At 32.4% G+C, this 18,788-nt stretch overlaps 1 long non-coding RNA gene and 1 other non-coding gene across 2 annotated transcripts; both read left to right on the top strand.

Annotated features, from left to right (window-relative positions):
* The first annotated feature begins 2,757 nt into the window (after window positions 1-2,757).
* On the top strand, window positions 2,758-2,863 carry LOC121215089 (small nucleolar RNA R71). The gene has a single exon (XR_005910821.1). It is a non-coding gene; the product is annotated as a small nucleolar RNA R71 (small nucleolar RNA).
* An 8,140-nt stretch (window positions 2,864-11,003) lies between these two features.
* LOC107908103 (uncharacterized) lies at window positions 11,004-14,331 on the top strand. The gene is made up of 7 exons (XR_005910619.1): window positions 11,004-11,347; window positions 11,452-11,545; window positions 12,438-12,591; window positions 12,837-12,986; window positions 13,148-13,236; window positions 13,488-13,690; window positions 13,833-14,331. It is a non-coding gene; the product is annotated as an uncharacterized lncRNA (long non-coding RNA).
* The last annotated feature ends 4,457 nt before the right edge of the window (window positions 14,332-18,788 follow it).

Here is an 18,788-nt window from a genome sequence, read left to right as displayed (position 1 = left end):
GTTTCTTAGACAAGATATCTTTCATGAACTTGATGTTGGAATGCCGGTACCCCTATCGCGCAGCAAAAATTAATAAAAAATAATGTCGGTGATCCAACCCATGGATCCATGTGCGAGGAACGAATCGGGGTGAAATAATGGTTTCGAAATTATCGAAACTTTAATCTGAGTAGGCAGTGACACCTCGGCAATGAGAATTATGATCTACTATCGAACCAAGCCGCAACCTTTTATGATTCTGACCTTTACGTAATCCACCTAGTTTGACAATGAACGGAGGAAATCTCCAAAACTGTTTTTGGAGAATTCTTTGCTTGACGGCTGCTAGACATCACAAGCAAAGTTTTTAGGGTTTTTTTAAACTCTTTCTAACTCACCCTTTTATAATTGGTATATATATAATGAATCATAATTCATAAAATTTTTATCCGAACATAATAATCATAATAAAAAATAAATAAATATAATAATGTTTTTTAATCGAAAATTATTATTACATTAATTATAACAAGGATTTCGGTAAACTATATTTATTTAAATTTATATACGAACCAAATTCATATATTAATAGAACTATGTTCTCATTATGTGTACAACATCCTTGCACATATAATATGTTCGATATTTGATTGTTCAATTAAATTAGTTCTATAATTAATTTAATTCATGTGACAACTAAACACAATACCAACTATGTTTTATTCTGTTCCTTTCAACCATAGGGTGTGACCCTGTAGGTTCTTGTAACGTTAGCAGTAATACTAGAACGATTCTAATGTTACAAACAATGAGTGACATCTAGCAATGCATCATTGCTACCTAAGTTACAAGAAGTCATGATTCGACATAACCTTTTTGTGATTAACCTTTCATGCATTAATCCTTAAGTCCTTTATCTCTAGAATGGACACAAGTCATGGAATAGTCACACTTGCATAGTCCATCCATTGTTCCTTGATATCTTGAGTAAACTATGATATATAAATAAGTATGACATCTCATATCAACTTATTTGAGCATGACCATGCATTTCTAGTCTCACTCAATCAAGTGGCCTAGGTTATTACTCCCATTATGTAGGAGGGACTTATCCTCTATTGATCAACCATATCTCTCTACATAGGTTGTGGTATATATAACATCAGCCTTTATAGAACAACCAGTTATGGTGTACGTTTGACTGTATCAAAATAATCAACTCATGATGTTGGGATAATGATGATCTCAAGTTTGAGAATCATATACATATTAATCACCATGAGTAATGTTGTGACAATTACATAATAATCTAAGAAACATACTCATAGCGGGTCAGTCCAATATGTTGTTCTCTAACGCACATATTCATGCATTGATTTTGACACTCCATATCAATGACAACTCTTTATCATCAATCAACTACATGTTAGTCCTAATGCATTATTGTTGTCCTAGTCAACAATAATAATTGACTAAGGATCTTTTAAGAATAATCATATTATTATCAAGATATTATTATAAAACAATTTATTTATACACATAGAAAAGAAATTGAAATAATAATGGCAACGCCTTATATTAATAAACATGGTAAATAAAGTATGTTATTACAACCATCTCATGATTGATCTTTGGGCATACTCTTACACTTGACGTAGTTCGGCATTTGCTCAAGTGCTTTAACCAACAGGATGTTGATGTGAAGTTGCTTGAGTATGTCAAGGAACTTCTTGAATTGAATATCCTGCTTCTGTTTCTGAAGTCTTTGAGGGTAGGGTGGTGGTGGTTTCATTACTGGGAGTGATTCTGGTTGATTCGTCTTTGGCAGCAATTCTGCATCTAACGACATTGTTAGTTGATCAGAATTAGCTTGTCCTAAGGTTACTTTGTCGGGTTTTGCAGATTTTGGTTCTGGTGAAACTGGAATTTCAACACTTGGTTGAACTTCTTCTGAATCATGAACGTCAGCTGGCTTCTTTTCAACTTTGACAGTGTTGGGCTCTATTGTCTTTCCACTCTTCAATGTCAACGCTTTACAATGTTCCTTCCCCAGATTTCTCAGATTCTTCGTGTCACTAGGTAGAGCACCTTGTGGTCGGTTCCTGACTTCAGTAGCAAGTTAGCCCACTTGATTCTCCAAATTCTTTAGAGTGGCGTCGTTTTTCACGATGTATGCCTTAAATAGATTCTCTAAGCTATTAGATGATTCCGCTTGGGTTGGTTTCTGAACTTGTTAGGGGGAGTTAGGTGGCTGAGTTGGTCTAGGTTGGGCGTAAGTGTTACTGGTTCCAGCCCCTTGGTTACTCCAGGAAAAATTCAAGTGATTTCGCCACGATAAGTTATAAAAGTTGGATTGCTGTCCTTGCCTTCCGCGGTTTTAGTTTTGGTTACCCATGTAATATAGAGATTCGGGGTTCGATGGACATTCTTCAAACAAATGTCTTTCCCCACAATACACACACGCTATATTCTCAGATTGGTTAGGTGGTTGGGCTGCAAAACTGTTAGACCCATTAGTTCTTAAGCATTGAGGATATTGAAGACACTTGAGATGCGAGTGAAGTGAGAGTGTCCACTTCATGTATTCCAGCGACTTGTCTTCCTGACGCTGCTCAATTGGTTGGCCATTGGTAATTGTTTCTAGTAATCCTCTCAATAATTTCGTAAGCCTCATTATAAGAATTAAAATGGAGAGCACCATTAGTAGAGGCGTCCACTATCATCCTCGTGTGAGCGTTGAGACCATTATAAAATGTGTCAAGTTGAATGCAATGTGGGATTCCATGATGAAGGCACTTTCGAATAACCCTTTGTACTTTTCCCAAGCCTCATACAGAGACTCATCATCCATTTGTTGGAAGGCAGTGATCTCATTCCTCAACTTGGCATTCTTGCTTGGCGGGAAATACTTCATGAGGAATCTCTCGACAACTCTTCCCATGTAGAAATAGAGTTGGTGGCAATGAGTTCAGCCAGGCACGAGCTTTATCCCTTAGCGAATATGGGAACAACTTCAGTCATAATGCATCTTCGGGTACTCCGGCTAACATGAAAGAATCGCTCACTTCCATACATAGTCTTAAGTGAAGATGAGGATCTTCAGTAGGCATTCTACTGAATTGACTCACAGTCTGAAGCATCTGGAACATGACTGGCTTCAGCTCAAATTGTTGTGCCTTGATTTTGGGTCTCCTAATACCCGGATTAAAATCGTTAAATATTGGCACGACATACTGTCGTAAAGCTCTATCCCTATCATTAGCAATAAGGATATGATTCTGAGCAAGGTTTGCTCCGTTTCCTTGATTCATATTCTCAAAGTTTATCTCTTTAGTCCTTCTCTGGTCCGCTTGTCTTCTTCGCTGTCGAAAGGTTCGTTCTATTTCAGGGTCCACAGGGAGTAAGTCGACAACCTGGTTAACACTCATAAACACCTGAAATAATCACAGAAAAATTAAATAAAGATTTAAACAGGAAAATAAATAAACCAAAATGTAAAAATAGATTAAAAAATAATGGTTTTTTTTAAAACAGTCCCCGGCAACGGCGCCAAAAACTTGGAATGACGAAAATGTGTAAGTGTACACAATCTCAACAAGTAATAAAGTGACAAGTAAATGTCGAGTTATCATACCCACAAGAACTGTAAAAAGGAATATTTATGAAATTAACAACATGTTTGGTTCAGTGTATTACCTAATACAATACAGGCCGAATACGCGCGTATTACATGACGCCTCTAATCCGGCATTTGGTTTGCTGTAATAGGCATTACGGGCGTAAACCAATCCCGACCTAATCCCCTTTTTCGCTGCTTTTGTAATCCCTTCCCAAATCCCTGTAATACCTATTACGTCCGCCTTCCGTCCCCTACTCTCTGTTTTACCCTCCCTCCCTACCCGACCCTCTCCTATTCTGTCCTCAAAATTTCTCCTTCCATCTCCCACCGTTTTTGTTTATTATTCTGTCCTCATCGTTTCTTCAGTCTCTGTCTCCTCCCATTTCCTCCCAACCCTATCTGCAACTCTCTACTGCTCTTCAATATTTTCACAAAATTGGAAATACCTGATAGCTGAATCCATTGAAAAAAGAGTGAAGCGTTTTTCGGGTCATCATCTTTAATCCAATATCGGGTGAGTTTTATTTCGGACCGAAATTAATCTGCCAATTCTTTTGTTCGACAATCTTTTATCAAATATTTTTGCATGGTTATGAATCTTTAGTCTTCAGTAGTTTCTGTTGAAATTGCTATTTTATTTTATGAAATTGTTGCTGATTTCATTGGAATTATTGTATAATTGCACTTGTGGCTTTTTATTCTTCAGTAGTTTAATGCTGATTTCATGGTTATGAATCTTTTACTCTTCTGTAGTTTTAGTTAACGAAAGTTTTTCTGGGTTTAATGTCCCTTGCTTTCTGATGGTGATTTCATATAAATTATGTGCGGTGTAATTTATAAATCCTGATTTTTGAAAGAGCAACAACAAAAAGTTTAAAGCATATACTTCTTTCAGTAAATCATATTTCCATTTTCGTATGACAAATTTTACATTTTGCTGTATAAAATTCATTACAAGATGAAGAAAAGTTTGGAGCTTTTGTTCTATATTCTTAGGTTCCAAGATTAACTAGAAGCAGCAACAGGGTTTTTGGATTAGTTTATCTTATTTCTCATTTTGTTTCTTCCAACTAAGCTTGTCTTTGTTTCTAAGTTTAGCTTCGGTGTATTGGTATTATAGGGAAGAATTTGGATGACAAGGGCGTCGAGGCTGCGGTCTTCAGTTTGGAAAGTCAGCCATAAGCATCCAGGTTCACCTCTGTAAATGTTAGTATCTTCATCACCTTGTAAGTGATAATTTCCTAATTGTTTGAAATTTGCTGTTTGCTGTGGTGGGTCTTTTATCAGGTTATAATGCGAGTGATTCAGATTCGGATGAAATCAAGGGTGATTCTTGAGTTTAACATACTTGGTCTCTGCATTTCGAACATTTAGAATCGTGAGTGCCTTATTGCTCTGCTCTGATCTTCGTTTCATTAATTTGTGTTCTTCACTGCTGTGAATGTTGTATAAGAATAATCCTATAAGATTTAGAGGTGTGAGTGCCTCATTGCTCGACTTTGGTCTTCATTTGTGTAGCTCACATTTTTCACTGCGCTGAAGATTGTATAAAGAATAGTCATAAGTTCTGTTGCTGCTAGTTTGGTCACACAATTAAGTCTCTATCCCTGACTTTTGGGTGTGTATTTGACCAGAGAGTGCTGAAGTTGCACATTTTATATTCTTAGGTTTAGGACTCGGTCTTGTTATGTAATCATTGAGCATGGATAATTTATAATCTAGTTATTTCATATTATTTGCTACAAATTCACCCAAATCTGCACATGTTCTGTGATGAAACTATTTATATCGTAGGTTTGGACTATGGTCAGTCTAGACTATTTTCGTACCTAAATTCATATTCTTCTGTTAGATGATGTTTGTTTTATGTCATTCGGGGACGTTGGTTCTTGTGCTTGAGCCAGCCATGGATTAACTGTTATTTTTCCCCTTATCCCACTCATAGGACACTTTACTAGGCCTGATATGAATAGCACTTGTTTAATGGGATTTACTTGACTAAAGATGAATGGCAAGAGCGTCCATTACTTGACTTGTTTAATGAGCAAACATCTATCCTCATTTTAATTCCTTTTGAGGAATGTAGGGAAAGGGGAATGATGGGTTTTAATTGTGATAAGTCAAGCTGAGCTCTTTCATATACTTGTATTTTGCTCATTTACAAGCTAGATCAAGTAGGCTTACTATACTAAATAGCTTGACTTCATGCATTAGTGATCTCAAATAATGAGGTGAGAACTAATTACAAATAATGAGGGAAATGAGGAGGTTGTTTTTTGCTTTGATATACTATATTTAGCTATAGCATAAATATTTTCCCAAAAAAAAAAAAAGGTTGATCCGAGCACTTTTCTCATTACAGGTAACATTTTTCCAACACTTCCACATCGCAGTCGTCCCAGATTTGAGCATTACAGGTTAGTATTGATGTAGCAGGTTCTGTTGTTTCCCAAATGAATATGGTTTTGTTTGTATGTTTGTAATGCTCATTAAAGCTTTTGTTTGTATGGTTATGGTTATTGTTGCATGACCATTGTTCTTTTTGAATTTATCAGCCAAGTTATATGTTTTTACTATTAGGTAACATTTTTTTTAAAGAGCATTATGCCTACAAATAATGGGCTTCAAATCACAATTATTTGTACATGTAAATACAATACTGTTAATAATAAATTTGTACATGTAAATGAGATAAAAGTTATATATTTTTTATGAAATTATATTACCATTTAAAATGCTCATGGATTATAATTAACCTTTTATGCACGCAATACATGTTATTTAAAACAAATGTTAATTGATTCAAACATTATTTTTCCCCTATAATGGAAATAATGTTATCTTAATTATAAAAATGGATAAATGGACTGAAATTTATTATTGTCTAATTCTATCTTAGATTTTAAGTCAATTACATTATACATAAAATATTCCTCATTCATAATATGATTTCCCTATAATACATAAATTATAATTGTGAAAGTGTAAGGAAGTTTTTAAAATTAACGTATATATAATATGATAAATAAAATTATACAAATTTTACTTAAAAAGTCAAATTTGGCTGTTAAATTAATAAATTCTATAGAATTCTGAAATTTTAATAATAATAATTTTTTGATGAAAAAATGCTAAACATGTATTTTAAACTTGATACTAGAAAGATAAGTAACAATTCTTGTAAAAAATAAGTCCTCTTCAAAGTTATATATATTTTTACAAAATGAAATTACCATTTAAAATGTTATAAAAGTTATAAAACTTCAATTTCATTATTAAACCAAATCCTCATTCTTCATTTTACTTATTTTGAAATAAGAAAACCTTAATTAAACTAATCATCAGTAATTAAATATACTCTTTCATTATTATTTGGGTGATTGATAAAGAAATGAAATTAAAGTTGCAACGATATCATTTAGTAGATAATTTTTTGCTTCGTGTGTTCTAAATTTGTGCTATTTATTTTTATTTGATAATGTGTAATTGCAACTTCAATTCTTTGATAGTGTGTTCTAATTTTAAAATGTTGCAGTAATGGCTCGTCTGCCTTTAATTGCACAAAGTGTGAGGCGTAAAAGGATTAGTATTGCTGTGACAATATGGTTGGAAATCTGTAGAATCGCGATTTGGTTCTTATTTAGAATGGGTGCCAGCCTTAGCCTACATAGACCAAGGATTAGGTCCTATACCGTAGATTTTTATGCAAAACGAGATTATGTGAATAGGCTTGCATATGCTAGTGACGAGACCTGCATTGAACAAGTTAGGATGAATAGAGCTGCCTTTTTTAAATTATGTGAGATGTTAGAATCGATAGGGGGATTGAAGTCGACAAGGTTCATGCTTGTTGACGAGCAAGTAGCAATGTTTTTACATATCATCTCCCATCACCTGAAAAATCGAGTTATCAAGCATCACTTTAGAAGGTCCGGGGAAACTGTTAGCAGAGCATTTCATAGTGTTTTAAATGCTGTCATACGCTTGCAAGATGTGTTATTTAAAAACCCGGAGCCAATTACAGCCGATTCTTCTGACACAAGGTGGAAATGGTTTAAGGTATAGGACTAAGTTTTATATATAGCTTCAACAACATTTACTTGATTTAGATTTAAATTAGTATTCTAACTCAAGGTTTTATATCATGTGATATAGAATTGCTTAGGTGCTCTTGATGGAACCCACATCAAGATTAGGGTTCCAACAGTTGATAAACCTAGATATCGGACGCGAAAAGGTGACATAGCAACAAATATGCTAGGTGTTTGTACACCTGAGATGCAATTTGTTTATGGTCTTCCTGGTTGGGAAGGTTCAGTTGCTGATGGACGGGTTCTTCGAGATGCCATTAGTAGAAGACATGGATTAAAAGTTCCTCATGGTAAAGTGTATAGTTAGAGGACTTTGATTTATTCATTAAGATCACACTTTGTGTGCTGAATTAATCATTTTTTAATATGAAACTTATTTTATAGGTTGTTATTATCTAGTTGATGCTGGATACACAAATTGTGAGGGATTTCTTGCACCATTTAGAGGACAACGATATCATTTGAACGAGTGGCGTCAGGGTTATCAGCCAAGTTCTCCGCAAGAGTTTTTTAATATGAAACATGCCTCAGCACGTAATGTCATTGAAAGATGCTTTGGCTTATTAAAACTTAGATGGAGAATACTTAGGAGTCCATCGTTCTATCCTGTAAGGGTGCACAATAGAATTATTATTGCATGTTGTTTGCTCCATAATTTTATTCGAACCCATATGAGTAGTGATCCCATTGAAGCGGAGGTGGGAGAAGGATTACCTACAATTAATGTGGTGGATGACGATGAACCGAATATCACAAATATTCATCCATCGGATGCTTGGGCTACTTGGAGGATGGAACTAGCCAACCAAATGTTCGATGAATGGCAAGCATCTAGAAATTAGTTTGTGAAACTTTTGTGAAACTTTTGTATTGATTTTTGTATTGTACTAAACTACAGAAATTATAATATAATTTCTTCTAATTCAGCATGTGTTATAATTTTAAATTTTTTGTGCTATGGAACTTTTGATTCATGATATTCAACTTAATTACTTAGATTTTATAAAGTGTTGACCTTTTGAATCATGATATTAAAATAGTAATTAATATAATTTGTTTTTTTTTTGTTCTTAAGATCATTATGTCAGGTGTTCCAGAATCAAATGCTCAAGCTTCTCGAGGAAGCAAAAGAAAATGGGTTCCCGAGGAAGATGCAGCATTAGTTTCCAGCATGGTAGACCTGCACAATGTTGGAACATTTAATGCTGATACCGGGTTCAAAGCCGGTTATTTGAACGAGTTGGAAAGAATGCTACAAACGGTTTTACCAAATGCAATGTTGAAGGCGAAACCTAATATTGAATCAAGGATTAGGTTACTTAAAAGGGAGTGGTCAATCGTCTACGACATGCTTAATGGCCAAAACAATAGCGGTTTTGGTTGGGACGAGCATAGGCAGCTCGTTGTTGCTGAAGATGCGGTTTGGGAGTCCTATTTAAAGGTAAGATTATTTCAAGTCTTTATTATATTATTTTTACCAAACTTATGACTAATATGATTTCCTCATTTTTTTAGAGTCACAAAGAAGCCGCCCAATTCAGATTTCGTACTTTCCCTTACTATGACCAGCTTACTACCATATACGCAAGAGATCGAGCAACTGGGAGAGATGCTCAAACAGCTGCTGATGTTCTTGAAGAAATACATGCTGATGATGAACGTACTACAAATATGAATGAAGAGAGAAACACATTCTATGACTGCGAAGCTGACGTCTCTTTAGATGACATGGATGTTTCTGGTACGGATCCGCGAGGAGATCGAGACCAAGGGGGTTCCTCATCTTCAAACAAGAGAAAGAAGAAATCTGATGCTCGTGATAATGTGTTTTCTTCATTTAATGAGGCTGCCACTTTGTTCGGGGAGAAAATCCAGGCCGTTGGCGATCAAATCAGTAGGAGTTTTGCCTCCGAGGTGGTAGTTCAACAGAAGTCAGAACAACATATGGAAGAGAGAGCTTCAAATTTATATTCAGCCTTATGGTCAATTAAAGGTTTAACCGACGATCAGCGGTATGATGCATTGAGTAAAATTCCCGACCATCCAACTCAAATGATCGTTTTCTTTAGTTTACCTTCAGTTGCCTGATTGGAATGGGTTAGGAGATTTCTTTCTTACCATTAAATATCAATGTTCAAACTTTTTGATGTTGTAAAACTATATAACATATGGATTTTAATGTACAATTTCATTTTCATCTAACCTTTTCTTAATATAAGTTAATTATGTTTATGCATAATATAATTCTCAAGTTATATATTGATTTTAGTAAATTCATATAAGAACATTTTATTATTAAGAATTTTATGAAATTATATATCACTATATAATTATATTTAATATTAATTATTTTAAATTGTATAAATTCATATAAGAAAATTTTTATTATCAAGAATTTTATGAAATTATATATTATTATTAAATTATATGTAATAATTATTATTTTAAATTATACAAATTCATAAACTATAATCATATTAGTTATAATAATTTTAAATTTTATTAAATCATATATTTAATTAAATCATATTTAATATTAATTATTTGAAATTTTCTTTTATAGTATCATATATTATGATTTGAGTAAATTCATAGAAGAATTTTATTTATTAAGAATTTTATTAAATTATATATTTTAATTATAATATATTTAATAATAATTATGTTAATTTATATTTTACAGTATCATATATTATGATTTGAGTAAATTCATATAAGAATATTAATTTAAGAATTTTATTAAATTATATATTTTAATTATAATATATTTAATAATAATTATGTTTAAATATGATTAAATTATTTGTTATTGATATTAATCTTATTAAAATTTAAATAACAATAACAATAATAATTTACCAAAACAAATTTATGCTAATTATTAAGAATTTTATTAAATTATATATTTTAATTAAAATATATTTAATAATAATTATGTTTAAATATGATTAAATTATTTATTATTGATAATAATAATCTTATTAAAATTTAAATAACAATAACAATAATCATTTACCAAAACAAATTTCTACTAAGGGTATTCTAGTCATTTTAGTTTTTTCATTATGCTATTACACCTCTATTACACTCAACCAAACACAGGATTACTATTACGCCTCTATTCCATTACATTCAACCAAACAGTTGATTTGCTATTACACAGCTTTTCCATTACACCTCTAATCCAATACACCTCTAATCCAATACACCTCTAAGCCAATACAGCAAACCAAACGTGCTGTAATGTTAAAACACTTTGGTGATGGAAAATATTTTAATTTAAAGATATTAAAAACTAAGGTCACGTTTGGTTGGATGGAATAGCTATTCCATTTCGCCTTAATTCCGCACGCTACAGTAAAGCAGTCATTTGGTTCACCGTTTTTGATTCCACGGAATTGCTATTACATGGGCATTCCCTCAGCTCACGGAATTGCTATTACAGGGGTTGGGGGTCTAAATACCTATTCAATGCCCCACCATTTAGGTTTTTAGACCAAAATATCGTGCCTCTCTTTTTTCCAAAATTCATCACTCCAGATTTCTTCCTCCCCAAATCAAACATCCATTCGCCCTTCATCTTCATCTCCTACATTTTCTTTTTCTTTTCCTGATTCCTTTTAGTTAAAGTTGTTTCATCTTCATCTCCCCAAATATTGTAAGTTCGGTTGAGATTTTTTCTGCCCTTATTTTCCCCTTTCATTCACGTTTTCTTATTCTTGTTTACACGAATTGAAATTATGATGTTTCCATTGGATGCAGTTAAATCCAGAAGTACCAGCAAAGTACTGAGAACTCCTCATCAGGAAACTGCCTTTCCAAAGGCTCGTTCGTGAAATTGCCCAAGACTTTGAAGGTAATACCCTTAAATTACTGCTTCTTCTTCTTTTCTGTTTAATTATTGTAAAGAAATCAAAAGTTAAGCTCAAAGTATGGTTACAGTTATGGTTATATAAGATAAGAATGTTTGCATTTCATGAAGACGGACAATTAAACAAAAAATTGGTAGGGTGAAGAACATCCAAAAACCTTCTTATCTGTAAGCATATAGGATTTAAATACTAGCCACCAGTAAAGAAGCTAAGTTGGAAAAGGGAAAAAGGAAAAAAATCCATATGTTTTTCAAGGTGGTTCTCTTCTTGTTTTTTGGATTGTTTTCCGAATGGCTTGTGATTTCGATTAGTTGAGTTCTCTTTATTTGCATTTCTTTAATTTTTTTAATGATAAAATTGTGGGTTTTAATATTAAGAGGATGTTAACATGGAGTTTATGTTTTGGTTTCTGTATTGAATTAAGTTGATGTTTTTCTTTAGAGAAGATTGATTAGTTAGGTGAGAGTCTATATTCAGGATTTAATCATGAATACTACCTAGTAGTATGTGTGGATGCGGATTTGAGAATTGCCTTCGTTTCTGTTTATGTATTATCACTATTATTGTTGTTTAATCGGGCATGTAATGTACTGATGATAGTTTAGATCAATGTTACTTGGACTCGAGTGTGATAGCCGGATATGTTTGTCCAACTGTGCTATTTTGTATAAAATGCTTCTTGGATTTTAAAAATTTTTATTGTTTCCTTACAGTTTATATGCTCTGATTTTTTTGTTAGACTTTCTGCTTTTGTGTTTCCTCAGTAAGAACTTTTGCTAGTTTGTTTCCAATGTTTCCTTGTAGCTTTACATGGAGACCATCCAGGATCTCCTTGATCCGACAAATGATAATATATATTCAACCATGTTACTGCAGGTACATGTTAAGAGATCAGTCTTGGGAGAAGAAGTTGCCATTCCAAGTGAATCAGACAAGTCTTCTCACTTTGTCAAACCTCCAAAGCCTCTTGTCCGGAAAAGCAAGCTAGTATTGGTAGATTTGCCAGGCTCAGAGCGTGTTCAAAAGTCAGGTGCTTATCTTTTCTTCCCCTCCAGTGGCAAATCGGTTGCATGCTGCATATCAAAGAGCATTCTCATTTTTTGCCACCTAAGATTTTTAAGCATTGCATCTCATATATATATCTTTGGCAAAGAAGTTATATTTGCTATCCAACCTATATATACCTATATACTTTCTTAAGTGCTAGTGCTGGCGTTACTTATGAGTTGGATCCGGTTGGTAGATGATGAGTTTGATTCTCTTTGCTTCTGGCAGGAAGTGAGGGACACATGTTAGAAGAAGCTAAGTCTATTAACCTGTCACTGAGTGCTTTGGGAAAGTGTATTAATGCTTTAGCAGAGAATAGCGCTCATGTGCCCATTCGTGATTCAAAACTGACGAGGCTACTCAGAGATTCTTTCGAAGGTAAGTCATCTTTTATGTTAATTTAAGTTGGCATGTGCCCGGGCTACATTTTAACCTAACTAAGCTATTATGGCGAAGATGTTTATGATCTAAATTTTTATATATTTCTTTAGGAGTTGAATGTTTTTGAGTTATTATGAGATAGATTCTATGTATTGCAGGTACTGCCAGGACCTCATTAATTGTGACAATTGTCCCTCCCCCCCGACATCGAGGAGAGACTGCAAGTACGATATTGTTTGGTCAAAGGGTGAGTTCTTACACCAAAATGGGCTCAAACTATAATCTATCATGTGTTTGCTATAAGTAATATCTGCTTTCAAACAACTCATGATTATAAAGTGAAGGCACTGGGCAAGATGCATCCTAGTTATATTTAAGCTTCTCTTCGTTGTTTGACACTTTTCTTTCATCTGTCCATTTCTTCATGTCTCGTGTAACATAGTCTCTAAATTATGTAAAAGTAAGATGCTATTACCTTGCTAACTCCATTGTGCACAGGCAATGAACGTGGAGAATATGTTGAGAATAAAGGAAGAGTTTGATTATAAAAGTTTGGCTAGAAGGCTTGAATACAGCTGGATAAGCTCATTGCAGAAAATGAAAGGCAACAAAAGGCTTTTGATGACGAAGTTGAAAGAATAAACTTAGAAGCACAAAACCGTGTCTCTGAGGTTGAGAGAAATTTCACAGATGCCTTAGAGGTTAGTTCAGCAATTCATCACTCCCCTTGATGCGTGATTCTATAACCTCATGTTTTTATGTTTTCCATTATTCATTCTTAAACAGTTATTTGCTTGAGAATGTGATATATTGATATTGAACATCTGGTTGCTCCTTTTACAGAAGGAACGACTAAAGTACCGGATGGAATATATGGAATCAGTTAAGAAGCTGGAGGAAAATATGATAGTAAATCAACGGAAGCATCAGCATGATGGCTTCATGAAAGACAAATGTAATGGGGAGGTACTTTGCATCAAGAACCATATCTTGTTTCATGTTAAGTTTATCAGGTGAATTCATGGCTAGCCAGTTGGAAACTTGTCTTGATGACATTTATGATCTTTCTTTGATATAACAGCATTAAGGAATTGTGCATTATTTTCCTAACTTATCATGGCATATTTTTCTTGTGTTTAAGTTTCACTTTAGATATGTAGTAGCATGCCCATTGTTGAGCCATGTTTTTTCTAATTTTCTTGTATATGTGGCTTAAAGTTTCTTCCATCAGTCAGATTTTTGTCCCATACTGTGGCAATCACCTCTCAAAGCTATTTCTGTGAACTCAAGTTCAAAGTTCTCTATTTCGCATGAGTTTATTAGAAGATGTGATTAATTCAAACTTTATTCTTATAGTTTTATCAATGTTTGAAATACGTATTTATGGCTTTTTGGTGATTTGTTTGGCATTCAACATAATGGTAAAAAGACTCTGTTTTTAATAATGGTGTACACATATTAGTTGCATGATGGTCAAGTATAATTTCTTTGTACGAACTCAGTTGCCATTACTAAGTGGTGTACAAAATAATTAAATGCATAAAACTAATTAAATTATATATTTAATTAAAATAATTAAATTAAATTTTTTTATTTTTAATATTTTTTTTTATTTTGAATATTTCAATTTATTAAAATAAAAATAATTAAATTATATATTTAATTATTAAATACCGTTTAATAATTACAAAGTCTTTAATTGTTTTAATTAACAAAATATTGTTTTAATTAATTGTAATGAATATTAATAATAAATATGGAAACAACAAAATTTCAAATAAATCTTAAAATTACATTAAATTTTAATTTGATGTACAATGTGATTTAAAAAATTTATTTTGGTGCAATTGTATAAATATAAATTTAATTCTAATTCAATATATAGATGAAATTTTAATTTTAGCTCAATTATACATATACCTACAAACATAATAACATGATCAAAGATTTTGAAGACGAAGAATTTATGCAAATTGCTCTAAACTATTTTCAAAATTTGTTCACCTCACAAGGATAGTCTAATTCCACTTTATTGGCGGAATACATGCAGACCATTGGCGAACAAATCAGTAGGAGTATTGCCTCCGATGTAGTAGTTCAACAAAAGTCAAAAGAATTCCAGATCATCCAAGAAAAAGCTATAAATTTATATCCAACCTTATGTGAAATAGAAGGTTTAATTGTGGATGAGCGCTATCAAGCATTGAGCAAAATTCTAGATCATCCAACGCAAATGCTCATTTTCTTTAGTTTACCTTCAAATGTACGGTTGGAATGGGTCAAAAGATTTCTTACTGACCATTAAAAATCGTGGTTCTGTTGATGATATTTTGGGAACTTTTAGTGTTTCTAATATATGGATTATGACATAAAAACTAATGAAGTCATGTAACCTTTTTGTTAATATATGAATATTTATGTTTATGCAAAATTTAATTCTTAAGTTATTTATTACTTCTAATATTTTTTAATTGTAATTATAATTAAATTATTTGTTTCATTAATGATATTTTAGCACATTAAATATGTATTGCAGTTTAAAAATTATAAAGTAAGTTATATATATATTATTTATATTATTATATATTATGATTTTAGTAAATTCATATAAGAATAATTATATTAAGAATTTTATTAAATTATATATTTTTTATTAAATTATATTTAATAATAATTATGTTAAAATATGATTAAAATATTTATTATTTATATTAATAATCTTATTATAATTTAATAACAATAACAATAATCATCTACCTAAAAAAAATTCTGCTAAGGGTATTCTAGTCATTTTAGTTTTTTTCCTTATGCTATTACAACATCATTCCATTCAACCAAACACAAGAATACTATTACAGTTCTATTTCATTCCATTCAACCAAACAATTGAATTACTATTACAGCTCTATTCCATTACACCTCTATTCCATTACAGCGAACCAAACGTGCCCTAAGGGTTAAAAACTAAGTAAAAAAAAATTTAAAAATAAAAAGGTTCTAATGCACGATTTCAAATAAGGTTTAATCAAGATGATATAATTGTTTTGGATTAATTACATTCCTTTAACTTAGAATTATTAAACTTATGTTTATACTGTTACGAACAAATTCACGGCAACTCAGTAATTTGCTAACTACTGCTCATACATACTTATTAAATTAATCAATCTCTTAAACATTTTTCAATGTCAATCCAAGCGATTAAACAATCTTCACAAGCATATAAAAGATCAAGTGAGGTAACAGAGTATTTCTACCTTGAAACAGTTTAATCACAATAATCTTGCAAGTTATGCAAGGCATATGTATCGCTAAATACAATGCTAAATTAACTTCAGCTACCTTAGAAGAATAAACATACACTGATTAAGTATTGTGTCGATTAATTACAATTTCAATACGATTTAATAATTAATTCATTAGTTATCTAACAATTGATATTGCAAGAATAACTTAGGCATGATTTTACTTAATCAAGCATCTTACCGAGGCCTATAACAACACAAACACAATTTCAATAATTCAAGCAGGTAAAATATAATAAACCCAACATGGATTAAATTCAAGCTAGATTGATTAAAATAACCATTTCAATAGCATAAATATTCATACACATGTTTGTCAAAAAAATAATGAAATTTAAACAGATAGGGAACAAGAAGCAAATCCGGTGTTTCTCCGTGGCTTGACTGATTTCTCCATTCTTCATTCTCCGTTGTCCTGGGATATCAAGGTGGCTTATGAACACTTTAATTTCTGCTCAAAAATGGCTAATGAAGGCCTCTTTCCCAAAAGAAGAAATTGACACTTGAACAAAAGGGAAAATGGGAAGGAAAAGTTGAGAGAAAGTGAGAGAGGAGAAGAGAGAATGAGAGTGTGAAGGATGATTTGAATGATCAGCAAGGGGTGGCTTTTATAGCTGATTGTGGCTGCTAAAAATAGAAAATTTCATCATCCAAAGGAACCCCCTTAGCTGGCCACACATATGGCAAAGTTGAGAGTTCAACTTTTCTAAAAATAGCCTGGGGCAAATCCATAAAGCCACATTTTTTGGAGGGGTTTGAATGCAAGGTTGAAAGTTATTCAAGGGCTTCTTTGCAACCTTATTTAGTCAGCTAAAATTCTGATTTGGGTCAGCATATGGATGATTCTGGGCAGCCCAATTGGTGGCTGGTTCGGTTCAACTAGACTCTTTTTTTCCATAATTAGTTAATAATAATTTATTTAGCCCAAATTAAATTGGGAATAAATTAAAATTAATTTTATTATGAATTAACACACATTTTTGGACCATCTTAGGCTGGAAATAAATTTTCCTTGATGCTTCAAATTGCTTCTCGGTTTTATTCTTCGAGCATTGTCTGCTGAGACAATTTTTGCCCTTTGTGCGATCTATCAAAAATAGTCAAAATTAATCAAAATTAACTATAAAATTAATTAAAATTCATCATGTTCATATTTTTAACATAATTTAATTATTTTATAATATTTAATTATTTTTCGACAAGAATTTAACCGAAATAGCATGATTTTAAGTCAAAAAGGGCATGTAAAAACACAAATTTTCGTGTTTCCAGTTATGCGAACTTATGTTGTTACGTGAACATATGTTATGAACAAACTATGTTATATTGTGCGAGCTCTGCAAAATTGCAAGCCCTATTAAATTGCATACTATGAATGTGTTAAAAATGATATATTAGCATTGTGTACACTTGAAACCATGTGATATCATTGGAAAGGCATAGGATTGTGAGTACTCACATTTATCATGTGATATGACATTGTGGCCTAAAGACAACGTTGGAGTGGTAAGAGGATGTGGAGAATAGCTCCATTTACCATATATAGCATGGTGTGTTTGGAGACTGAGCACTCGTGCTACACTTATTGGATATAGCACATGACTCTTTGAGTCATTTGGAGTGTTTTGAGATTCATTTATCCAATGCATATAATTTATTATTTTGTTTCACAATAACAAATTACCACTATATGAGAATGACGTGCTATGAGTATGTTAACTGTGCGAACTGTAAATGTGTGAACTGTAATTTGGGCGAATTATTTTATCATGCAGGCTGTTATATCATTGTTACTGTGTGAGCTGTATTTTGGTGTGAACTGTATAGTATGCTTACTTTTATCCTGATTGATGTGTTTACTTGTAGTATGTTTGAGCACTCACTAAGCTTCAATAAGCTCACACTCATTACTTGTACGTTGTAGAAAAATAGCTTGCAGGATAAGTGGCGAAGTGAGCTTTCCAAGTTATCCATCACAAGGCAAATTCGTTGAGTATGTGCTTTGTTTTCAAACCCCAAGAAAAAAGGCAATGTGGGACAGTTCCAAAGAATTAAACTTAGATTTAGATTTTAAATAAATTTTGATGGGTTGTAAATAAACTTTACGGAGTGTTAATTTTAGATTTTTGGATCTTTTATAATTGCTTGATTGAATGATTGAATGTTTAAATTGTAATGCATGATGATTGTTTAATAAATTGATGAACTAATGAGTAAATGCAGACAAAGTAGTTAGCTGAGTGATGAGGTATGTCCTTATATCTTAAATTGTTTGAATCAAAGTGATGACTTAGTATTTATACGAAGTAAGTTGTACAATGTTGTATAGGTGCCTACGAACTATCTAAGTGATGCATGACTGGGTAGGTAAAAACACGTTAGGGGCAAGAGTAAGGACTTCACGAATGGCAAAAGGGTTATCATATAGTACAATAAATAAGTTGAAAGTAAAATGAATTATGTTAGGGGTAGAGGTTTGCCAAAGTAAGTGGGA

This window comes from Gossypium hirsutum, chromosome D02 (genome assembly GCF_007990345.1).
Source record: "Gossypium hirsutum isolate 1008001.06 chromosome D02, Gossypium_hirsutum_v2.1, whole genome shotgun sequence".
Classification (NCBI taxonomy): Eukaryota; Viridiplantae; Streptophyta; class Magnoliopsida; order Malvales; family Malvaceae; genus Gossypium; species Gossypium hirsutum.
The sequence above is the reverse complement of the archived record's forward strand: the minus strand, read 5'-3'. Positions and strand labels throughout refer to the sequence as shown.